The sequence below is a fragment of the Tupaia chinensis genome, unplaced genomic scaffold (genome assembly GCF_000334495.1).
Source record: "Tupaia chinensis unplaced genomic scaffold, TupChi_1.0 Scaffold138584_1, whole genome shotgun sequence".
In the NCBI taxonomy this organism is placed as follows: domain Eukaryota; kingdom Metazoa; phylum Chordata; class Mammalia; order Scandentia; family Tupaiidae; genus Tupaia; species Tupaia belangeri.
In genome coordinates this window covers 777,587-786,850 of record NW_006198478.1, presented here as the reverse complement: position 1 = coordinate 786,850, position 9,264 = coordinate 777,587, and the positions used below count along the sequence as shown (strand labels likewise).

General features: G+C 46.9%; 1 protein-coding gene across 2 annotated transcripts in view; it reads right to left on the bottom strand.

Moving 5' to 3' along the window:
- Positions 1–937, bottom strand: part of ZNF219 (zinc finger protein 219) — a 15,530-nt gene extending 14,593 nt beyond the window's left edge. Inside the window, exon 1 of one of the 2 annotated variants that reach the window (XM_006161424.3) lies at positions 611–937. The gene's annotated coding sequence lies outside the window, so the exon portion shown is untranslated. The remainder of the gene's footprint in view (positions 1–610) is intronic. The other variant, XM_006161427.3, reaches the window with a different exon arrangement.
- Positions 938–9,264: the final 8,327 nt, after the last annotated feature.

Here is a 9,264-nt window from a genome sequence, read left to right as displayed (position 1 = left end):
ATCACATCCTTCCTGCTGGTAGTCTCGGAGGCCGGCCAGGGCTGGAGGCTGGCGTGGGGCAGAGCTGGCAGCTCCCAGATGCTGGCGCCGCGCCCCCTCGCACGAGTGCCCAAGTCCAAAGTCCTGAGACTTGGAGCGCGCGCGAGAAAGGGGTTGGCGATGATGAGTCAGAGCGCGGGGCCTTGCTGGTCCCCTCCCCCGGGGCCCGGGCCCCTGAAGAGCGCAGGCCCGCAGGGCAGGCGGGTGGACTGGGCCTGTAAAGGGAGAGACGCGGCGACCCGACAGGAGGACTTCCCGCCTCTGGCGAGCACGCTGGGGTAACGAGCCCGCGTAGCCGCCGCCCTTTCTCCGCAGGGCGGGAGTGGGACTGCGCAGGCTCGGCCTCTGGCTAGCCCCGCTGACCTTTGATCCCGGCTGTGGGCGGGTTGCTGAAGCTCTCGTGGCACTCAGTCCCCACCGTTTACGACCTTTGCAAGTGTGCAAAGATGATAAGCTCGGGTGGGCTTGGGGAAAGCCCAGGAAATCTGGGAGTCCCAGTAGCACCAGCCGGGCAGTTTCCTAGCGTTCGAAACTAGATACTGACCAGAACTGGAGTACTGAGAGAACTCACCCCAAATTCATACAGTGCCCAGGATGGGTGTTCGCCTCACACTCATTTTGTTCCCACTGGAGCAGGCTTCTTTCCCCAGAGAACGCTGCTTCTCCGGGCTGAGCCCAGCCCAGGAACCAGTGAGGATAGAGCACAGCCTGGCTGCCTTGCCTTGTCATTGCAGTGACGCCCGCCGTAGCTCCTTTCTGCTCGTGACACCTTGGGAGTGGTAAAAGTTGCCCAATGACAAGGTTAAGTGTGAGTACGAGTGGGTGGGGATACATCTGGATCAGGCTCTGGAACGGAGAAAACATGATGGATGCCCGGCTGCCTCCTTCCCTCAGTCTAACTGCCAGAATAAGGGGGCGCTCTGTGAAGGGATCTGAGGAAGAAGAATTTTCCTCTAAGTCAGAAGGTGGTGGTAGATGGGGGCTGGCAGGTGGCGGTGGCCGAGGCGCTGGACACTCCCACATGGTCCACTACAATTTGAGTCCTGGACCTGGTGGCTTGCTTTCTCACTTTCCCTCTCTCTCTGTCTCTCTCTGGTCAAACTGAAATAAATGAATGAATAAAAAGAAAGAAAGAAAAAGAATTCTTTAGAAAGGCGGTGGTAGATGAGGAAGCGTGGTTGGGCTGGAGGATGGGGATGGACAATTTTCGCCATCTTTGAGCTGTCAGTGATTGGAAGTCTAGACACTGCCTTGGAGTTCTTACAGAAGCTCGGTGACCACGCAGATGAGGCCTGGATCAGTCAGGTTAGGCTAAGCTATGCTGGTGGCTAGGTGGTAACCAGGCTAAGACCTCAGTGGCTTAAAACCACAAAGGTTTATTTCTCTTACTACATGTCCAGAGTAGGTTGGCAAAGGGTTCATTGTGAAGTGTGGGTGCCAAAATATTCCACCCCCAAATATACGTCTCTGGCATATTTCGAGTTGATTATCAAAGGGGCCAGAGGCACAGGATTAGCTCTAAAAAGCTATATTTTTGTCAAAGTCAAGTCGGCCATGGATGCAAGCAGGCTTTTTCTGAGCATCCCCCACACTCCACCGCAGCTTTTTTGCCTAGGAACATCTCTAGATGAAGATTAGAAGTCTGACACCTGGCCAAAGGAAACTTTTTCACAGGCCGCATCTGTTCTTCCCAAGAGCTATTACCTAGGAGATTGTATCTGCATAACAAGACAAGCTTTGCATTTTCCCCCTCACCCCTCCACTGTTTCCCCCCAGTTTTTACCCCTTTTATAAGGTATAAAACTGTCATTTGGCCCTTCTATGAGTCTCATCTGTGCAGGCCTCCAGCCTACATATGTACACACTTAATAAACTTGTATGCCTTTTTCCTGTTAATCTGGTTACTGGCTTACTTCACAGACTAAAAATGATCAGATCTTCAGAGGGAAAATGGAAAGAATATGGAACTTCTCTGAGTTGTTCAGGTACCCCAGCTGATGGAACATTGCCATTTTGAGCTCCCACTGTGTAACCAAGAGGCTTAGGGTTACCCCCCTCAGAATATGAAGTAAACAGGAAGAATTGCTTATGAACTTTTACATATTTTTGCCCTGAAGGGACCTGTGTCACTTCAGGCACAGTTTATTGGCCAAAGCAAATCAAATAGTACCTAACTTCAAGATTGCAGGAGGGGGACCAGCAGGTGGCTTAAAGTTATGTCACTGGACTCCTAGACTCACCTCTGGGAGCCGGCAGGTGGTGCAGTGGGTACAGTGTTAGACTCCCACATGGCTGACTGCAGTTTGAGTCTCAGACCTGGTGGCTTGCTTTCTCACTTTCTGTCTCTCTGGTCAAATTTTAAAAATAATGATAATAACAAATAAATCATTCTTAAAAAAAAAAGTCCAAGACTCAAACAGCAGTAGGCTATGTGGGAGCCCAGCACCCCTAACCACCACGCCTCCTGCCAGCCCCATGAAGTTCTTAGTATAAACTTTTCCTCAAAGAAATAATAGAACTGGGAGTCAGGAAATCTGGATTCTGATTCTGTTGCTTTGGCAAGTCGAGCCCCTCTGAACTCCATTTTGCCCACACGAAGATTAAAATGATAATATTTATCTACCTTAATGGAGTATCCAGGCTAAAATAAAACCACACGTCAAAATATACTTAAAAACTATAGGGGCTGGGGCTGGTAGATGGCATGGTGGTTAAGGATGCTGGACTTCCACATGGCCAACCATGGTTCAAGTCTCGAACCTGGTGGCTTGCTTTCTCACTTTCTCTCTCTCTGGTCAAATTAAAATAAATAATTTTAACTTTTATAAAAAGAATTATTTGGGACCAGCAGTGAGCGTAATGGCTATGTTGCTGGACTCCCATGTTGTCAACCGAGGTTCGAGTCCTGGTCCCGGTGGCTTAAAACTCACGCCAGGCGCGTGTGCATGCGTGCCCAAGATCCCGAGAGGAGAATGGAGGAGAAGGGATTGCGGCGTGGCCATCCCCCCTGGGGGGTGATTTCTTGCTTTCTGTCTGTCTGGTGAGCGCACGCACCCTATGGCAAAAACCTCTAAAAAAAAAAAAGAATTATTTTATTAAAAAAAATTTTTTGGAGGGGTTTTTGCTATAGGGTGCATGTGCTCACCAGGAAGACAGACAGAAAGCGAGAAATCACCCCCCAGGGGGGATGGCTACGCCACAATCCCTTCTCCTCCATTCTCCTCTTGGGGTCTTGGGCACGCACGCACACGTGCCAGGCGTGAGTTTAAGCCACCAGGTCCGGGACTCAAACTGCAGTTAACTACATGGGAGTCCAGCCACATAGCCATTGCACCAACTGCTGGTCCCGTTATTTAAATCTTTTTAATTAATAATTTATTTTAATTTGATCAGAGAGGGACAGGGAGAGAGAGAAAGTGAGAAAGTAAGCCGCCAGGTTCAGGACTCGAACTGTGGTTGGCCATGTGGGTGTACAGCATCATTAACCACCACGCTACCTGCTGGCCCCCTAAATAAAATAATTCTTTAAAAGAAATGAATTTTAAAACTATAAAGCACTTCAGGGTTGAATATAAATTTCCTTTAGAGGCAAGAAGTTGGGTAAGTGAGTGAAGCGGATTGGTAATGAGATAACAGAGTGGTGGAACTGTGGCAAACTAGAGAACGTTCTTTTTTTTCAAATACAGAAATATTTATTTAGTTTTATTTATTCTTTTTTTTTTTTTTTTTTAATTTGACCACAGAGAGAGGGAAAGTGAGAAAGCAAGCCACCAGTCCCAGGATTTGAACCATGGTCAGCCACGCAGGAGTGTCCAGCTCCTTAACTACCACACCACCTGCTCGTTCCCGAGAGCATACTTTTTAAAAGAAATTTTGCTAGAGAATATGTGTACTAGAGGGGGTTGTAGAGAGAGGGAAAGTGAGAAAGCACTAGCCGTGGGGAATATGGGGAATGATCGCACTATACTCCTTTCTCCATTACTGCCTCCTTTGGGGATTTTTGAGGATGCGCACGCACATGCTTGGCATGTTTTACAAGCCATAGGATCCAAGACTCAAATTAGACTGTTGACTGCATGAGATTCAGCCACCCTAAAGCCCAAACTAAGGAATACATATTTTGGGCCCAGTGGGTGGCATGGTGGCTGAGGAGCTGGACACTCGCACATGGCTGACCACAGTTCAAATCCTGAACCTGGCTGATTGCTTTCTGACTTTCTCTCTCTTCCTGTCCCTCTCTGGTCAAGTCCTGGACCTGGTGGTGAAGAAGGAGCACCTCCATTTTGAACTCCTCTCTATAATGGAAACCAGCTTTCTCCTTTTTCCCAGCATAAACCACGTGATTAACACTCCTACTGTCTTTGCTAAATAACCCAAAACTCCCTACCTTAAGATGTTCCTTAGTGATATAATAATCAATGCCAAAACCCTTGCCCTAGCCATAAAGGTCATTCACATTCCATTGTGCTTAAGCAAAGGTCTAGAGATGATTAACCTGCTTGATCTGGCTTCTGTAACCGCTCACGCAGAGGAATCTCCACTCCTTCCCCTTTCACCTCCCCCTTCTCAATGATTACTGCTCCGGCCACGTCAACCCAAATGTGCTTTTTACCTTTATAAGCCCTCTTCTGCCTACACTGGAAGCTGCAGGGTTTTTGAGAGACATGAGTCTTCCCACAGTCACTGACCAGTTGATCAGTAAAACTCCAATAAATTTGGCTATGTCTGGGTGTCCTCTTATTTCTCGCCAATTAGACTATAACAGTGGCTTGCTTTCTCTCTCTCTCTCTCTTTCTGGTCAAATTAAAATTAATTAATTAATTTTCAAAAAGAACACATTTTATTTAAGGATTTTTCCCCAAACTCAACTCCACACAAGTATTGCCATATGGGGTTGAAGACCTGTTGGTGCCATGACCCCAATTTTCCTAAAGATGTTAGAAATTCTGACTTCCGGGAACCAGCAGTTAGCATAATGGCTATGTCGCTGGACTCCCCCGTAGTCGACCGCGGTTCGCATCCCGGACCCGGTGGCTTAAAACTCACGCCGGGTACGTGTGCGTGCGTGCCCAAGATCCCGAGAGGAGAATGGAGGAGAAGGATTGCGGCGTGACCATCCCCCCTGGGGGGTGATTTCTCGCTTTCTATCTCTATGTCTCTCTCTGTCTGTCTGGCGAGTGCACGCGCCCTATAGCGAAAACCTCTCCAAAAAAAAAAAAAAGAAATTCTGACTTCCTATTTTTATTTCTTTCTCCTTTCTTCTTTCTTTTTAATTTTTTTAAATCTCAGAGAGAGAGAGAGAGAGAGAAAGAAAGCCACCAGGTCTGGGACTCAAACCATAGTGGGCCATGTGGAAGTCCAGTACCTCAACCACCACACCATCTGCTGGCCCCTTATTTATTTATTTATTTAGAGAAATGTTTGCTGTAAGGCGTGGGCACTCACCAGAGAGACAAAGACAAAGAGACAGCAAGAAATCACTTCCCAGGAAGGATGACCACACCAAAATCCCTTCCCCTCCATTTTCTTCTCAGGATTTTGGGCACACACACACACACACACACACACACACACACCAGGTGTTTTGGGGTTTTTGTAAGAATGATTTTATTAACTTTTATTATTTATTTATTTATTTATTTAATTTTGACCAGAGAGGGACAGAAAAAAGAGACAGTGACAAAGCAAACCACCAGATCTGGGACCTGAACTGTGGTTGGCCACATGGGAGTCCAGCGCCCTTAATCACTACGCCACTCATCAGCCTCCAGGTGTGCATTTTTTGAGCCGTTGGGTCCAAGACTGGAACCCTGGTTGACTATGTGGGAGTCCAGTGACGTAACAATTACACCATCTGTTGGTCCTTTCTTTTCTTTTTTTTTTTTTTAACAATTATTTTATTTATTTATTTATTTTAATTTAACCAGAGAGGGACAGAGCAAGAGAGCGAGACGGAAAGTGAGAGAGCAAGCCACTGGGTCTGGGACTCAGACCACAGTCAGCCATCTGGGACTCCAGGGTCCTTAACCACCATGCCACTTGCCAGTGCCTGCTAGTCCTTTCTTTTTTAGAGGTTTTTGGCATAGGGCGTATGTGCTCTCTAGAAAGAGAGAGACAGAGACAGTGAGAGGGAAAATGAGAAATCATCCCCCAGGGGGATGTCCATACCACAAATCCTTTCCTCTCTTCTCCTCCTGGAATCTTGGGCCCAGCATGAGTTTCAAGCCAGTGGGACTTGAACTGTGGTTGACCATGTGGGAGTCCAGTGATGTAACCGCTACACCAACTGCTGGTCCATCTTTTTTTTTTTTTTAACCTTTTGCCATATGGTATGTGTGCTCACCAGAGAGAGATGGTGAGGAGCAAAGAAATCACCCAAGGCAGGATGGCCACGCTGCAATCCCTTCTCTTACATTCTCATCATACACCACCTGCCGGGCCATGAGCCTGCTGTGATTTTCAAGTCACCAAGTGAAAGACTCGAACTACAGATATCCATGAGGGAGTCCAGTACCTTAACCACCATGCCATCTGCTGGCCCAGAATCTGGCTTTCTAGATGTGAAAGCTTGTGATGTTAAAACGTTAGTTTTTTTAAAGTCAAGGGTCATGGACCAGCAGTTAGCATAATGGCTATGTAGTTGGACTACCACGTAGTCGACCGCGGTTTGCGTCCCGGACCTGGTGGCTTAAAACTCATGCCGGGCGCGTGTGCGTGTGTGCCCATGATCCCGAGAGGAGAATGGAGAAGCGATTGCGGTGTGGCCATCCTCCCTGGGGGTGTCATTTCTCGCTTTCTGTCTGTCTTTCTCTGTCTGTCTGGTGAGCACACATGCCCTATGGCAAAAATGTCTCAAAATAAAAAGTCAAGGGTCAGATTCAGTTTACAATCCTTTAATAGTCATCCTCTGCATTATAGTCATGCAATAGGAATTCAGTTTTGGGATGTATGATAAGGTTCATGTAAATCTTTTTTCTTTAATTATTAGAGGGCATAGGGACCAGCAATTGGCGTAATGGCTGTGTTGCTGGACTCCCATGTAGTCAAGTCCTGAACCCGATGGCTTAAACTCATGCCGGGCTTGTGTGCGTGTGTGCCCAAGATCCAGAGAGGAGAGTGGAGAAGGGATTATGGCATGGTCATACCCCCTGGGGGGGTGGTGATTTCTCGCTTTCTGTCTCTGTCTTTCTCTGTCTTTCTGGCTAGCGCATGCGCCCTATAGTAAAAACCTCTCAAAAAAACACCAAAAATTATGAGAGGTCATGTGTGCTTGCCAGAGAGAGAAAGAGAAAGCACCCTTCCAATGGGGACGTGGTCTGGTTATGCCATAATCCCTTCTTCTCTGTTTCTGCACTGCACAGGATATTAGGCATGCAAGTATGTACACAGATACGCACAGGTGCAGCCAGGATTCAAACCCTAGATGGCCATGTGGGAGCCAGCTCATTTAACCATTGTATTACAGGGCCAACCTGGTTTTATGTTGCCTTTTTTTTTTTTTTTTTTTAGATTTGCCATACGTGGTCACTGAAGAGAGACAGATACAGAAAGAGGGAAAGTGGTGAGAAATCATCCCCCAGTAGGGTTGGCCACAATCCTATCTCCTCCATTCTCCTTTTGGGATTTTGGGCACATGACCCCAGCATGCTTTTTTTTTCTTTTTTAAAAAGAATTATTCTAGGGACTGGCAGGTGGCATGGTGGTTAAGGACACTGGATTCTCACATAGTTGACCACATTTTGAGACCTGGACCTGGCAGCTTGCTTTTTTATTATTTAAAATAATTTAAAATATTTTTAAAATAATTATTTTATTTAACTTTATTTATTGTTTTGCTTTTTTGGGGGAGAGGGTTTTGCTATAGGGCGTGTGTGCTCGCCAGAAAGACAGAGAGAGACAGAGAGACAGAAAGCGAGAAATCACTCCCCAGGGTGATGGTCACACTGCAATCCCTTCTCCTCCATTCTCCTCTTGGGATCTTGGGCACGCACGCACACCCACCTGGCATGCATTTTAAGCCACCGGGTCCAAGACTCAAACTGCAGTGGACTACATGGGAGTCCAGTGACATAGCCATTACTCCAACTACTGGTCCCTTTACTTGCTTATTTAATTTGACCAGAGAGAGTCAGAGTGAGAGAGAGAGGGAAAGTGAGAAAGCAAGCTGCAGGGTCCAGGACTTGAAAAGGTGGACCACATGAGAATCCACCATGCCACCTGCTGGTCCCATCAGCTTGTTTTTCAAGCCTCTGGATCTGGGTCTTGAACTGTGGAGTTGGTCATGTGGGATCCAGCATCTTAACTTTTATGCCACCTGCTGTCCCTCATGTAGATTTTTGAGGCCTCTTTTGAAATGTGAGAATCTTACAGATTAAACATTAAGTTCTTAAAAACCTTTTTAATCATATCCATCTAGGGCATTGGTTTTCAGGAGTCATTTTGTCCCTGAAGGATATTTTGCAATGCATGGAGACATTTTGGTATCCCGATTTCAGGAGTGGGGAAGGGATATGTAATAGAGCGAGCACTTGACGAGGAGAGATTCGGGATTTGGTCCCTGGGCTAATGCTTCCTTTCTGGGCATTCTTCTCTGCCAGCTGCAAAGAAAGGCCGAGACTCATGCTGAGCCCCTCATTATGCCCCCTCTCCATTACCCAGCTGGGAGTCCTGGCTGCTCCGGGACAGCATCCTGCTTTCCTGCATGCTTTCCAGCAACCACTGTGTCTGCCCCTTCTTCAGTTTGGCAACCTCTGCCAAAGTCCCTCATTTTAGTCAAAATGGACCTTCATAGAAAGAAGTTCAAGCAACAAGGTTCCGGCTGACGTCAGTGTTTAAGGGCTGTGACCTCTAGCATGTGCTCCGTTTTAAGCATTGGAAAAATATCCAAATCATGATATATAGCTTCGTATGCAAATATAATAGCTGGGAAAAGAACCATGCTGAAGAATTTTGCCCTCATTCTTTGAAATTCAGTCATTTACCCTGGGTTTAAATATGTGATAAAGAAAAAAAATTTAAATAAATAAATAAATAAGGACAACTGTCGATAGTTCCCAAATGAATTCTCTTCCGTTTCAGGAATTGCTTTTTTGCAAGATGGCTCAGGTTTTGTACCCTAGGTGGTGTCCTCTGCTGCCATCTCGTGGCCTCTCGGCCGTGTGGGTCGAGGTCTCACAAAGTGCCTTTCCACAAGGTAATGGCGGTTGGCGGTGGCTTCACTGAGGA